This window comes from Equus caballus, chromosome 1, assembly GCF_041296265.1.
Source record: "Equus caballus isolate H_3958 breed thoroughbred chromosome 1, TB-T2T, whole genome shotgun sequence".
Lineage (NCBI taxonomy): Eukaryota > Metazoa > Chordata > Mammalia > Perissodactyla > Equidae > Equus > Equus caballus.
This window is the reverse complement of record NC_091684.1, coordinates 197,219,670-197,235,680: the sequence shown is the minus strand read 5'-3', so window position 1 is coordinate 197,235,680 and position 16,011 is coordinate 197,219,670. Positions and strand designations below refer to the sequence as shown.

Below are 16,011 nucleotides of genomic sequence, written 5' to 3'. Positions count from 1 at the left end.
CGCATGGGGTAGGCACCCAATAAATTTTCATTGATGATGATGACTGTATTAGTTGTCTATGGTTGTATAACAAATTACACTGAAGCTTTGTGCCTTGAAACAATAAAACTTTGTTATCTCACACAGTCTCTGTGGTTCAGGAATCCAGGAGGGGCTTTGCTAGGTGGTTCTGGCTCAGAACTCTCCGGATGCCATAGTCAGACGATGGCCAGGGCCACGGTCCTCTGAAGGCTGGACTGGAGCTGCGGATCTGCTTCTAAGGTGGCTCGCTCACACGCCACGCAAACCACTGCAGGTTGTTGGAAGGCGGCTTCAGCTCCTTGCTGCGTGGACCTCTCCACAGGGCTGGGTGAGCGTCCTCACAATACGGCAGCTGGCTTCCCCAGAGTGAGTGAGCTGACAGACAGCAGGAGGGAAGCTGCTGTGTAGTCCATGACTGACTCTCGGAGGTCATGTTCTACCATTTCTGCCACATTTTATTTGTTAATAGAGAGTCACTGAGTATAGTCCACATGCAAAGAAGGGGAATTACGCTCCACCAAAGGGAGGAGTATCAAAGAATTTGCAGACATGTTTGAAAAAAACCACAGTGACCTTTAAGATTTGTCCAAAACGAGATACTTAAATTCCTTACAAGAGCAACTGCTTTCATCTGAGGATGAAAATGTCTCTGAGATCAATCTGGAAAGACTGTCACTGTCATAGAACAAGTGGATAAGAATGATGATGGACAGTGAATTATCTTTTCATGGACATGGATGAGAAGAGAAGCCAACTTTCTGGTGTTCAATGTGAGGAGGATTCACTCTTCAAGTTTTGGATGGTGATGAATTTTACATTGAGTTGAGGAGAAGAGACAAGTTGGAGGTATTTCATTCATGAAGGATGTTTGTGTGTGGGGTATAGGCCTATTTATTTGCTCCCTGCTTTAACATCAGGATCCTAATTTAAATCATTTTTTCCCCTTGACTTACTTCAAACCTTCTTCTTTAAAAAAAAAAAAGCCTCTGCTTCTCTGTCGATTGTGAGGTCTACTCGTCTCCAGAACTGGGGTGGGGATAGAATGCGATTAGAAACACAAGATGAGGTTGGCGAGAGAAAGACCCTACTTTGTTTCCTCTGTGATGTGCATCTTCTTTGACTTTAAAATGTCTTTTTTTTCCTACCAAAATGTCAAATCTGATTTTGATCAAACACTAATTCTGAACTTTGGGATCATGAGAGCTCTCCTCCAGCTATTTAGGGCTCTGTTTCCTCAGCTCTAAAGAGAGCTCTGATAGTACGTGGGATGTGTTAACATCCTTGGCAAAAATAATTAGCACATTTTAAAGCCAGGCAGAAGACGGTAATTATTCTAGAGGGTACTTTATAGTTGGAGAATTAGTCAAGGCAACAGATGTCTAGATGGAGAATTTCTAGGTGGTAGGATGGGATGATATGAATCTGTCTATGAAAGCATCCTGTAAATGTATAGGGCCCGCACTCACCACTCCAAAAAGCCTCAAAGTCTAGAAAACATTTTCCAATGAAATAGAGCTCATTGACGCAACTTGTTGGAAGAGATACTTTTCTCCAAACGGGAAGGGGAGATGCTGATCCTTCATCAAACCTGGATCCTGTTTGAGGCCTATTTTCATTCCAGGGAAACCAGACTTGGCTGTGTCAGGGTAGCACACATCTGGCTCTCAGACAGGTCTCTGTTGAGTGGTAGGGCTGGGAAGTAGTGATGGCCCTGCAGTTAATCCAAGCTGGTGATAACATTTTTTTCATACTGGTGTTTCTGATGGTTCCTGGCGAGTTCATGCCTAGGCCCTGTTTTTGGCCTGTCACTGACTTCCCCATGCTCTTTTAAATTAATTAATTAAAAAAAATTATTTATTTTATTTTATCCTATTTATTTATTTTGTCCTACTTATTTATTTATTTTTAATCTCAAATGGTATTTTATTTTATTTTTTTATGGCGGTAACAGTGATTTAGAACATTATATAAACTTCAGGTGTACATCATTATATTTCAGTTTCTGTGTGGATTACATCACGTTCACCACCCAAAGACTAATTACAATCCCTCGCCACACACATGTGCCTAATCACCGCTTTCACCCTCTTCCCTCCCACCTCCTCCTCTGGTAACCACCAATCTAATCTCTGTCTTTATGTGATTGTTTGTTGTTGTTTTTACCTTCTATTTATGAGTGAGATCATACGGTATTTGGCTTTCTCCCTCTGACTTATTTCATTTAGCATAATACCCTCAAGTTCCATCCATGTTGTCACAAATCGCTAGATTTCAGCCTTTTTCATGGATGAGTAGTATTCCATTGTGTATATATACCACATCTTCTTTGCCTATTTGTCCCTTTATGGGCACCTAGGTTGCTTCCAAGTCTTGGCTATTGTATATAATGCTGCAGTGAACATAGGGGTGCATGTGTCTTTACACGTTCGTGTTTTCACGTTCTGTGGATAAATACCCAGCAGTGGAATAGCTGGATTGTATGGTAGTTCTATTCTTAATTTTTTAAGGATCTCCATACTGTTTTCCATAGGGGATGCACCAGTTTGGGCTCCCACCAGCTGTGTGTGAGGGTTTCCTTCTCTCCACAACCTCTCCAACACTTGTTTCCTGTCTTGTTAATTATAGCCATTCTGATGGGAGTGAGGTGATATCTCATTGTAGTTTTGATTTGCATTTCTCTGATAGGTAGTGATGTTGAATATCTCTTCATGTGCCTGTTGGCCATCTGTATATCTTCTTTGGAGAAATGTCTGTTCAGATCTTTGGCCCATTTTTAAATTGGGTTGTTAGTTTTTTTGTTATTGAGATGTATGAGTTCTTTACATATTTTGGATATTAACCCCTTATCAGATATATGGTTTGCAAATATCTTCTTCCAATTGTTAGGTTGTCTTTTCGTTTTGTTGATGGTTTCCTTTGCTATGCAGAAGATTTTTAGTTTGATGTAGTCCCATTTGTTTATTTTTTCTGTTGTTTCCCTTGCCTGGTCAGACATGGTACCTGAAAATATGATGCTAGGACCAATGTTGAAGAACGTACTGCCTGTTTTCTTCTAGAAGTTTCATGGTTTCAGGTCTTACATTCAAGTCTTTAATCCAGTTTGAGTTGATTTTTGTGCATGGTGTAAGGGAATGGTCTACTTTTATTCTTTTTCATGTGGCTGTCCAGTTTTCCCAACACTGTTTATTGAAGAGACTTTCCTTTCTCCATTGTATGTTCTTGGTTCCCTTGTCAAAAATTAGCTGTCTATGTATGTGTGTATTTATTTCTTTGCTCTTGATTCTGTTCCATCGATGTGAGTGTCTGTTTTTGTGCCAATACCACGCTGTTTTGGTTACTATAGCTTTGTAGTATATTTCAGGGAGTGTGATACCTCCAGCTTTGTTCTTTTTTCTCAGGATTCCTTTGACTATTTGGGGTCTTTTGTTGTTCCATATAAATTTTAGGATTCTTTGTTCTATTTATTTGAAAGATGTTGTTGGAACTTTGATAGGGATTGCACTGAATCTGTAAACTGCTTTAGGAAGTATGGACATTTTAACGATGTTAATTCTTCCAATCCAAGAGCACAGAATATCCTTCCATTTCTTTGTGTCTTCCTCAATTTCTTTCAACAATGTTTTATAGTTTTCAGTGTACAGATCTTTCACCTCTTTGGTTAAGTTTATTCCCAGGTATTTTATTCTTTTTGTTGCAATTGTAAATTGACTATATTCTTAATTTCTCTTTCTGCTACTTTGTTGTTAGTGTTTAGAAATACAACTGATTTTTCTATATTGATTTTGTATCCTGCAACTTTACTGTATTCACTTATTATTTCTAATAATTTTTTTGTGGATTCTTTAGAGTTTTCTATATATAAAATCATGTCATCTGCAAATAGTGACAGTTTCACTTCCTCCTTTCCAGTTTGGATCCCTTTTATTTCTTTTTCTTGCCTGATTGTTCTGGCTAGGACTTCAACAGGATGTTAAATAAGAGTGGTAAAAGTGGCCATCCTTGTTTGTTTTCTATTCTTAGAGGGATAGCTTTCAGTTTTTCTCCATTGAGAATGATATTAGCTGTGGGTTTCTCATATATGGCGTTTATTATGTTGAGGTACTTTCCTTCTATACCCATTTATTTTATTGAGAGTTTTTATCATAAATGCATGTTGGATCATGTCAAATGCTTTCTCTGCATCTATTGAGATGATCATGTGATTTTTATTCTTCATTTTGTTAATGTGGTATATCACGTTGGTTGATTTGTGGATGTCGAACCATCCCTGCATCCCTGGAATAAATCCCACTTGATCGTGGTGTATGATCTTTTTAATGTATTGTTGTATTTGGTTTCCTAGTATTTTGTTGAGTCTTTTACATCAATGTTCCTCAGTGTTATTGACCTGTAATTTTCTTTTTTTGTGTTGTCCTTCTCTGGTTTTGTTATCAGGGTAATGTTGGCTTTGTAGAATGAGTTTGGAAGCTTCCCTTCCTCTTCAATTTTTTGGAAGAGTTTGAGGATAAGTGTTAAGTTTTTGAATGTTTGGTAGAATTCCCCAGTGAAGCCCTCTGCTGCTGGACTTTTTTTTGGAGGCTTTTGATTACTGTTTTGATCTCCTGACTGTAGATTGGTCTGTTGAAATTCCCTATTTCTTCTTGATTCAGTTTTGGAAGGTTGTATGATTCTAAGAATTTATCCATTTCTTCTAGATTATCCAATTTGTTGGTGTATAGCTTTTTGTAGTATTCTCTTATAATCATTTGTATTTCTGAGGTGTTCATTGGAATTTCTCCTCTTTCATTTCTGATTTTATTTACTTGAGCCTTCTCTCTTTTTTCTTGGTGAGTCTAGCTAAAGGTTTGTCAGTTTCGTTTATCTTTTCAAAGAACCAGCTCTTGGTTTCATTGATTTTTTTTCTATTTTTTTTAGTCTCTATTTCTGCTCTGACTTTTATTATTTCCTTCTGTCTACTGATTTTGGGCTTTGTTTATTCTTCTTTAGGTGCACAGTTAGAATGTTTATTTGAGACTTTTCTTGTTTGTCGAGGTAGGCCTGTATTGCTGGAAACTTCCCTCTTAGAACTGCTTTTGCCGTATCCCACAAATTTTGGCTTGTTCTATTTTCATTTTCATTTGTCTCCAGGTATGTTTTGATTTCTCCTTTGATTTCTTCATTGACCCAATCGTTGTTCAGTAGGATTTTGTTTAATCTCCACATATTTGTGGGTTTTCTCTTTTCTTCCTGTAGTTGATTTCTAGTTTCATACCATTGTGGCCAGAAAAGATGCTGGGTATTATTTCGATCTTCTTAAATTTATTGAGACTTCTTTTGTGGCCTCATATGGGATCTATCCTGGAGAGTGTTCCATGTACATTTGAAAAGAATGTGTATTCTGTGGTTTTTGGGTGGAATGTTCTATATATATCTACTAAGTCCATCTGGTATAATGTGTCATTTAAGGCCAATGTTTCCTTATTGATCTTCTGTTTGGATGATCTATCCATTGGTGTATGTGGAGTGTTAAAGTCACCTCTTATTATTGTGTTGCTATCTAGTTCTCCTTTTATGTCTGTTAATAATTGCTCTATATATTTAGGTGTTTCCATATTGGGTGCATAGATATTTACAAGTGTTATATCCTCTTATTGGATTATTCCCTTTATCATTATGTAAAGCCTTTCTTTGTCTCTTGTTATAGTTTTTGTTTTAAAGTCTATTTTGTCTGTTATAAGTATTGCTACTCCAGCTTTATTTTCATTGCCATTTACATGGAGTATCTTTTTCCATCCCTTTACTTTCAGTTAGTGAGTGTCTTTAGGTCTGAAGCGTGTCTCTTGTATGCAGCATATAGATGGGTCCTGTTTTTTGATCCATTCAGCCACCCTATGCATTTTGGAGCATTTAATCTATTAACATTTAAAGTGGCTATTGGTAAGTATGTACTTATCACCATTTTGTTACTTTTTTTTTGTAGTTCTTCTCTGTTCCTTTCTTCTTCTCTTGCTCTCTTCCCTTGTGGTTTGATAGCTTTCTTTAGTATTATGTTTGGGTTCCTTTAGCTTAATTTTTTTGTGTATTTGTTATAGGTTTCTGGTTTGTGATTACCATGAGGTTCATATATAATAACCTACACATATAGCAATCTATATTAAGTTGATAGTCTCTTTAATTTGACCTCTTGGTGAAAGCTCTACTCTTTTACTACCCTCCTCCCACATTTTATGTTTTTGATATCATATCTAACCTCTTATTTTTTTGTGTGTCTGTATCCCTTACCGTCTTATCATGGAAACAGATAATTTTAGTACTTTTGTCTTTTGACCTTCATATTAGCTTTATAGGTGGTTGATCTGCTACCTTTACTGTATATTTACCTTTACCAGTGATTTTATTGCTTTTTCTTTTTTGATAATTTTCTTATTCCTATTTGTGGTCTTCTCTTTTCCACTTACAGAAGTCCCCTTAGCATTTCTTCTAGGGCTGGTTTCTTAGTGATAAACCCATTTAATTTTTGCTTGTCTTGGAAGCTCTTTATCTCTCCTTCCATTCTGAATGATAACCTTGTCAGGTAGAGTATTCTTGGCTGTAGGTTTTTTCATTTCAGTACTTTAATTATAGGGTGCCCTTCCCTTCTAGCCTGTAAAGTTTTTGCTGAGAAGTCAGCTGATAGCCTTATGGGGTTTCCTTTGTATGTAACTTGTTGCCTTTCTCTTGCAACTTTTAGGATTCTCTCTTTATCTTTAATTCTTGACGTTTTAGTCATAATGTGTCTTGGTGTGGGCTTCTTTGGGTTCATCTTGTTTGGTGATCTCTGTGCTTCTTGTACCTGGATGTTGGTTTCCTTCCTTAAGTTAGGAAAGTTTTCAGCTATTATTTCTTCAAATAGATTCTCTGCCCCTTTATCTCTCTCTTCTTCTTCTTCTGGGACACCTATGATATGGATGTTAGTGCACTTGATGTTGTCCCAGAGGTTCCTTAGACTGTCCTTGTTCTTTTAAATTCTTTTTTCTTTTATCTGTTCATCTTGGGAGATTTCCTTCAGTCTTTCTTCCAGCTTGCTGATCCATTCTTCTGTATCATCTACTCTGCTATCGAGTCCTTTTAGTGAATTTTCCATTTCCAATATTGTATTCTTCATTTCTGATTGGTTCTTTTTTATATTTTCCAATTCTTTGTTGAAGTTCTTGCTAAGTTCATCCATTCTCCCAAGATCACTGAGTATATTTGTGACTATTTCTTTGAACTCTTTGTCAGTTAGTTTATTTTTGTTTTGTTTAGTTATTTTTCTGGGGTTTTGTCCTTTTCCTTTACTTGGAATGTATTCCTTTGTCTCCTCATTTTGTTGCTTTCTCTGGGCTTATATCTATGTATTAGGTGGATCAGCTATGTCTCTCTGTCTTGGAGAGGTGGCCTTATGTAAGAGATACCTTATGAGGTCCAGCAGTGTGCTTCCCCATCATCACTAGTTCCAAATGTTACAGGAGTTCCCCCTGCATGGGCTATGTGTGTCCTGTTGTGGCGGGGTTGTTTTTGCTCCAGGTACCCAGGGAAGATAGGCTGTCTCCCTGGCTGGTTGTAATGCTCAGCTGTGTGTGGTTGTTATGGATCCTTCAGTCATTTAATCAGGCATGGGAAACCCCAGCACAGTTGGCTTCAAGGTCTAATAGCACATTCCTGTTGCAGTTTTTCTGTTAAGTGACTAGTCCCACACCATGGCTGGTTTCTAGGCTCATGGGCTTACAACTGCTGTAGGCATCTGGCCTGCAAGGCTCTTGTCAGCTCTCTCAGGGTTGCAGCTGAGTGGAGCTGGTCCTAGGCATGGGAACACCCAATTGTTTCAGGCTTTGGAAGGTGGGGCCAATCCCCTATGTGGCTGTTTGAGAAGCAGAAGTCTGCTGCAGCTGACAAGCCCCACTGCCTGCAAGGCCACACACACTGTCAACACAGTCTTGCCCCATGAACGTGCCCTGACACACTGAAGTGGACCCAGTTGCCCCACTGCAGAGGCCTCACACACTCCACCAATGTCCCACCCACTCCACGGGCTCCTTGAGCATGCCCTGCCCTGTCGAGGCAGACCCCCTCGCCTGGCTGCAGAGGTTCCAGGCACCCTGCCTATTTAGGCCCACAAGTTGCCTGAGGGCTTGCTGTTGGGTGGGGCCAGTCCCTAGAGTGGGCTGCCTTCCCTGGCTGAGCTGGATTAAATCAGTGCTGTAGTGGGTCTGTCAGACCCTGGGCTAACAGGCCAGGGGAATAACTCCAATGGCATCTGCCAGCATCTGTGTCAACAAGCCTATACTAGGTCACAATAATAGCTGATGCTTATGTCTCAGTCTGGGGAGGTCTCACCTCTCACCAAGATGCACCCAGAGCCTATCAGGTGAGTCTCTATTCACCAAAGGGCTGTACACCTTTCTTTCTTGTGATTTTAGGTTGCTTTCCAAAATGAGTGAATTTGTGTGTGGGCCCTTTAAAAGCAGGCTTTTCACCCCCTTATGTCTGATAACTTTTCTTGGGTATTCCCTGTCCTTGTTAGTCACCAACAAAGCCAAATATTATGACACTCATCTTGGTTGTGCTGAGTGCACAAGCTGCTTATTGTGGTAATGCTCCCCTGCTTAGATCCCCCACTCCTCCAGGGAAGGCTGCATACCTTCGGATTGCTCCTGGCTGGCCATGAGGTGCTGCACTTTGTGAAGGTGGCTTTTTTCCTCTCCAGAATGAATTTCTTCCTCTTCTACCTCAGTCAGTAGTGCCCCTTTTTGTAGGGGTTCTTTTTATCCAGCTTTCAGTTCTCTCTCAGGGGTCATTGTTCCAAGAGTAGTTGTAAATTTGTTTGGCCTATGGGAGGAGGTGAGTTCTGAGTTTGCCTATGCTGCCATCTTGACACTATGTCTCCCAAAGATGCTCTTTTGATGTTGGCTGTGGAGTTTCATGTTGTCCCCATCAGCTAACGTCCCCTACAGTGATGTTGTATGTGCATAATCACAGTGAAAAGTCAGAGTTTTAACATCTCAAGGAAGCATCCAGGGAGAGCAAGCACAAACTTCTTCATCATGGAGAAATCCTATGCCAGTAGGAATCTACTCATGAAGTTCCTCTACTGTATGTTACCCAGGTACCTGAGTAATTATTCTAAACATCACATATGCCCTTAGATTTATTTATCCTCAGACATGTTCCCCAGGCACTTCCAGGACAAGATCCATGGAACAGAATGAATGATGATGTTGCTGTGGATGCTGATGAACTCAATTCAAGGTTGGCCGTTAGATTATGAGTAGATGCCCCCACTGCATGATCAGACTAACCAACACAGAGATTTAGGGGGTTAGCCAGAATTCGAAAGAACAGCTGTTCAATGATAAAACAAAATTTAGGCAGTTTTTTTGGTATAAAAGAATCTGTGGTTTACTTTTTTTTTAAAAGCAAAACACCTGTGAACTGGAATGGAGGGAGAATTTCAGTTTTTATGTTTATGATAATGCTTGCCACTCTGATGCACAGCCTGAGCTGAAGTCTTTTTCTTCTTGCCATGTTCTGCCTCCTTCTCTCTTTTAAGCTCTGCTCTGTGCTTGTTGATTTGCATGTATGAATAGTAACACCTCCTGATGGGCAGGGCACAGGAGACACAGTTGGGTTGCCAGCTTTTCCTGCATGGAGCCCTGTCAGCATCTTGCATTGATTTGGAGTGTAATCAATGTTTCTCGTTACCGCTGTGCCTGCTCCTCCCCTGCCTCTGATTTTCCTCCCACAGCTCCCTTCTCCGGCATTGGCATTGCAGCAGATTGCTTGGAAAAGCTCGATTTCACCCTACATGGGTACTGGAGGGATCAGTTGGAGGGCTATTAATATGTTCTACAGGGAAATAGCTCACACTGTCTTTTTTAATCGAATAATTTCTTGCCTGTTTTGTCATTTATCATATCCTTTGTTTGAAATATGACCGTGCTCCAGCTAGGAATTACAGGCCTCTGGAACAGAGCCCTTTGAACACTGGCCTGGTATTAGGAGAGCAATGATATGAGCTTCTAATAAAAATTCACTGCGTGAGGTTCTGTCTTTTCAATAAAGGACATTTATAAACCCTGGAGGGGGGAAAGCAATAAACATCATCATAACCGGAAGTCCATGATAATAGTGAGGGAGTCCGTGAAGGAAGGTTTTTTCCCTTGAGAAAGCTGCCCCTTTTTCCAAAGCAAGTCCCCCCATGGCCTTTAATGACTGAGGAGACTGACATTCTCTATTAGCTTTCTGAGGGGGACATGCATTTAAGCAGTTCCTGGTGACTGGTCATGAAGCTAACGGTGGCATCTTTCTGAGGAGGCTGAACTCCTGACAATCAGCATCCCAGAGGTCCCTTCCTTCGACCCTTCCCTGCCAAGCCATCTGCTGACCAGAACCGCCTCGTAGGGTGACTTGCCAGGAAGGTCTGTGCAGTTTAGGGCAAGCTTCCTACGAACTTAAAATACTTTTCCACCTTGGGACCCAGGGGAGCATGGGTTGGGGCTTGAAAGCTCCGTGTGAGCTCCGGGGAAAGGGTGTGAATATCACCTCTTCCCATTAGTTCGGTTTTTCATCTTTTACTCACTTATTTTGCTTTTCACATAATGTTTTCAAAATAGCTATAGGAGCATTGTTTGAAATTGCAACAGCCACCGGATCATTCACACAAAGCAGCTTTTTTTTTTTTCCCTCCCAGATGTTCCAGACTGTGCTTGTGTATTTTTAAGCCTGTCCGTAGTTATTTCAGATGGATGGCTGTGTCTCCTTAGCCGCCTCCCCCCACCCCCCGCCCTCCCTCCCCCTTCCGCCTTTGGCGGCTTCTGTGTATACGAGAACCTTTTAAAGATATAAAACGTCCTGTGAGTGCTTTCAGCCGTGAAACCTGTGCAGACTTCAGGTTCCTTTGTTGTGTGAACACCACAAGCTTAATATTCCTATAAAATAGGTCTTGGATTTAAAAAAGACTAGTTTGTCAATCTGTCAATTGCCCTAGGCTAAGAAAGCTAGTTCCTCAGCGGTACTGCCGTCTATATCGAGCAGGCTGATCCTACTAGGTCAAATAACTCACGTCGCTAAAATAATATTAAGGTTTGTTGTGGCACCAGTCAAATAGCTGAGAAAACCCATCATCATCTGATGCCTCTGCCCTTTAGTTTATATCGTTATAGAAGGATGGCGGGAGGAGCAAAGAGAAGAACGGGGAACATACTCAGTGATGTACAGTGTCTTAACCAAACGCCCTCCTTCGTGAGAGAGCACCTGCCTGGGGTAGAAATATGCCAGCACTGGGAGTTTTAACCAGAGCTTTACAGCTTCCTCTTATTAAGACTGTGACTTTCTCACCAAGTGAACTCCCGCCTGGCAGTCCCGGCTTCCCGCTCATCTTAAGGACCCTTGGTCTGTTTTTTTTGTTGGTCCTTTACCAGTTTACCTTGGTCTCCTTTCATACTTCTCCAAGTGATTTTTTTTCCTCGAAGAATGACTATCGTGAACATTGCTTAAAACTTCTGGGAATTACTCAGGAAATGAAAGCAACAGATTGGACGTTGTCTTACGGGGCGGAAGCGCAGAGACAGGCCCCTCCCGTGACGCTGCCGGGCGGCTGTGCGCCCTGAGTCGTGCACGGAGCCTGCTCTTCCCAGGTTCGCGGGCTGCGCTGGGTCACCCTGAGACTAGCTCTTTCTCTGACGCACCTGAGAGTTAGCCAGCCGGTTTCTCTGCAACATTCACAGCCTTGGTCAATAAGTAGAGCTGGGAGATGTGAATCTGAAGTAGGGCACGGTGTCAGAGGATCAGAGTGTGATGTTGCTCCTTTCCAGCTCTGCCTGGCTGAGTAAAGAAACCTCCAGGGAAAGAAAACGTCTAGGGAAATGTGGAGATTTACGTGGTAACAGAGCCCAGGGCTAAGCTCTTAATAAAGGTGTCCAGGAAATAGCTGCGAAAAGGAGCTATACGTGCAGGAAGAAATGAAAAAATAAGAGAGAGGAAAGAGACACGGCAGTGCAAGACAGAGGCAAGTGGTTGGGGAGAATTTCCGGACCAGCTGCCGTCTTCACTTTCCTTCCCAATCTACCCGAGACCTCAGTTGGAGAAACTGAGCTGTGTTTATCCCTGGAATTCTTTGCTCTGTCTGAGCAAGTAATTGGGTGACACTGCCGCCATTCAGCCTACTTGCTGGCTTCAGAACCTACTCCAGAGTAAGATGTCACAACAGCTAACACACCTTTTAATATGGTGGAAAGGTATTTCATGTTAAAAATGAGTAGAGTAAATCCTGTAAGCAGCCAGGAACATTTCCCATTCTGAGGGGCAGGTTGCTTGGAATGTGTGGGCTTCTGAGTCTAGACTTTCCTTCTAGCTTAGTGCTTTTCAAAGTTAAATCTACGTAAGAATTGTGACCACAGAATTGAATACACAAAATCATAAACACTCTACTGTGTGGGTGATTTTAAAGGTAATTTTATTTACATATATAATTTGCATACTATTTATTTGTATATAATTTGAATATTATTTATTTGTGTATAATTCATATATTTTTTATTTATATATAACATGTTTTAGTCACTTACATATGTTATATATGTTTTTTAAGCGTAATTTTATTTACTGTATTTTGCTGTACTCACTGATTTTAGAACCTAAGTGTGCACATGCTCTGGGAGACTGAGTGAGGGACTGAAGGGTGTTCCGGGGAGAGTGAGCTGGATGTAAGGGAGAAAGGGGTGGTGTTGGACACAGCTTGGTGTTCCTCACACAGCTCACTGGTGCTGGGCTTACCCTACAGCACATAAGGGAACAGAATGAGGGGAAACGAAGGGCTCTTTCCTGTCTGAGTCTGTGGAAACCCATGTGGGTGTGAGGGCCAAGCCGTGGGCTTCCCCCCTCGCCTCTGCCGATGGGGAGGAAGCAGATGATGGGTCCTGACTGGGTGGAATTGGAAGGTTTGGCAGTGTTTTTCGAGACTGAAGACGTGGTGTCATGTTGATCCATGGCAGGAGGTGAGGAAATTGGGGCTGTTACATATTAGCGGGGAGATCTCTTCGAGAGGACTTCCCAGGTTAGAGGCAATTTGCCAAAGTGGTTAATAGTCCTGAATCCAGAGGCTGACAGACTGGGTTTACATCCCAGCTCTGCTGTTTAATAATTCTGAGTTCTTGGGTAAGATAGTTACTGATCTGCTCTATGTCTCAGCTTCCTGTATGTAACGTGGATACGAATTTTACCTGCCTTGCAAGGTGGTGGGGAAGATTAGACATAATCTTTTAAATCATAATCATAATTGAAGTGCCTGCCACACCTGGTAGTTATTACTATTATTTCTTTTGTTTGGGGCAGCTTTCCTAAGGAGACACAGATTATGATTTTGAAGTGTCCATCTATCCACCCATAATTTATTGCATGCGTGCTATGAGGTGAGCACCAGGCCAGGCTCTGGGGATGTGGGAAGGCAGAGAGCTGGAAAGTAGGCATGGCTGAAGAAAAGCTATTCCATGGAGGATGTGGACTCCGGATACTTGAATTGGATTGGGCTGTGACTGTGATTTGGGATAAAAAATTGCCACTATAAAATTGGACCTCAGTGTTCAAGTGAATAATACACTTGAGCAAGATTCAGCAATATTAAACCTTCTGTCATAAAGACAGAGGTAATGGCTTTTTGTGGGCAGAGCAGTAGAAATGCTTCAATTGTTAAGTATTTATATAACCCTTTATGTTTGCAATGTATGCACTTTATCATTTCGCAGATGTTAATGCTTAGAAATACTTCCTAGTGGGAAGAGAATGTTCTCTATAGGCTCTGGGCTGTGCCTAGCACTTCCTGAGGTTTTGGCCAATGTTAAAGGATGCCCCAGAAGACTCTACTAAGGCAAAGAGGCAAAGCCAACTGTAAAGTAAAGTGAGGGAGCTGACAGTCTTTCCTGCTTCTTTGAGTTACCTTCCTCCAGCCCCGAATCTGAGGGTGTCCGGAGAGTAACAGAGTCCCCTGCAGGTGCATTCAACTCCTCTTGGTGCCCTGGCCAAGAGCTTGTTCCTGGGGCGGGTGGAGCTTGGCTCCACTCCTCCTCGTCCCCAGGTAATGGCTCTTCCAGGGCTTGGTTCATTGTTGGGCTTGGGGTGTGGGGCCATGGAGTGGCCAATAGACCTCATAATGTTACATGAACGGGAACAAGAGATCAGAACTCATGGTATTGTACAAGGACACAGAGGTTAAGAGTAATGAGACTGCTTATTTTCCCACAAGAGATATCTATTTAATGAAAACCACGACTATATTTTTGACTAAGAGTAGAGTTGATTACATTCCATTAGTCCTCCATTTCAATCATAATTTCTACCCAAGGATATGGTCTACTATCTAGGTATTACTTCTCTCTACTTCTCTACCATATGTGAAGAGTAACTATTACTCTCGTGTCTCTACTTTCCAGTTTGAGGTACTCACATGTGCCCAGTTTAGCCCTCCTGATTGATTTCTAATAGACGAGATAAAAGAAGAAAGAAAGTCATCTGCAAAAAAGGACATGCAGGACCACGTGAGGTGTGACTGATGACAAAGATAAGAAGAAAAATAGTTACTGTTTATAGTATTTATCACACTATAGGCATAGGGCCAAGCATTTTACATATATCATCCTTGTTTCAGTCTCAAGACAATACCATGAGGTGAATATTATCATTTTATTTTGCAGATTACGGTGAGGAGACCGAGGCAGGGAGAGAGTAAATAACTTGCTCAATTCACATGCTGGGAAATGTTGGAGACAGGATTTGAACACACAAGTGACTCCCAGATAAGCGTTGTGACCGTTCTGTGATGTGACCTGCTATAACGTAATGAGATTTTAAAACAGAGTGTCAGAGTATGTACCTCCAAATAAGCGTTGTGTCCTTCTAAATCATCATCTTGGAAGGTCATATCGTTATTTCAGTGAAGCAGCTACTGCTCAAAACATTTTTGAAACTTCTTTTAGCGTCCCTTTGAATGTTGACAAATCTTTATCCTTCGAGGGTGTATTTGATCTTTTGAAATGTTTACAAGTCACTTGGAGTTGAGTCTGATGAATAACGTGGGTCATCAGGTTGGAAGGCTGTGTGGTTCTAGTTTTTCATCTAAATAGATGTGATTAGAAAGATGTGTATGAACTTAATTTGCTTGTGTGACTTACACACCACTCTGAAGGCAGGACCAGGAATGTCTTGGACAGTGGAAGAATGACTGAACTTATCCATCCTTCTGAGGTGACCACTTTGAAGGTTATGGTAGGGAAGTCCACACAGAGTTTTATTTCTTGACACTCACACCTTGCACATACACATTTACACATGCATAGACTGAGTTGATTAGCATGTTAAGTCATCTTTAAACATTTTTGTGGTTTTAAAAAATAATCTTCTCAAGAGCAATGTGTTGACTCAACAGCTACTTAAGCAGATTCCCCGCAAAATGTCCCATCTATCAAGATGTCCTGAATTGCTATGAATTGAATTCCCTTTTGACTCGTTTGTTCGCATTACTTGTAACTTTTTCATTATGTAAATATAGAAAAATGATCTTGTGCATGCTTCCTGCTCTCTTCCCATTTCATATTTATGGGATAGAGAAAAAGTTAGAAAGGAAGTGCTGAATGAGTGAACACTAATAGACTCACATATCAACCTATGTAAAAAATATATTTTTATGAAAATTGAGGTTACATGCTTTGAAGCACAGTACATTGAGGATAATGAAGCTTAAAGCAAAGTTTGAGTTCAGAAATATATGAAATAAGGACACAATAATCCACAGTAGTACAGAAGTCAGAGGTGTAGTATATTGAAGCCCAGAGAGTTTGAGTTCTTTTCGTCAGATAAAAATCCCATGTGATAACACATTCAGAAAGCTCCATGGTTGCTGTGCAGTGGTGTGCGGGAGCCTGTTGTTAGAGTCTCAGGACTTTTGTGAGCCAGTTGATGTCCTGTAGGTGGTTTGAGACCAGCTGTGGTAGGGGCATTTAC

At 41.1% G+C, this 16,011-nt stretch overlaps 1 long non-coding RNA gene across 1 annotated transcript in view; it reads left to right on the top strand.

Moving 5' to 3' along the window:
- The first annotated feature begins 204 nt into the window (after positions 1-204).
- LOC138917953 (uncharacterized) overlaps positions 205-16,011 on the top strand; it is a 35,660-nt gene continuing 19,853 nt past the window's right edge. The window contains exon 1 of the long non-coding RNA XR_011426667.1: positions 205-867. This is a non-coding gene — a long non-coding RNA (uncharacterized lncRNA). The remainder of the gene's footprint in view (positions 868-16,011) is intronic.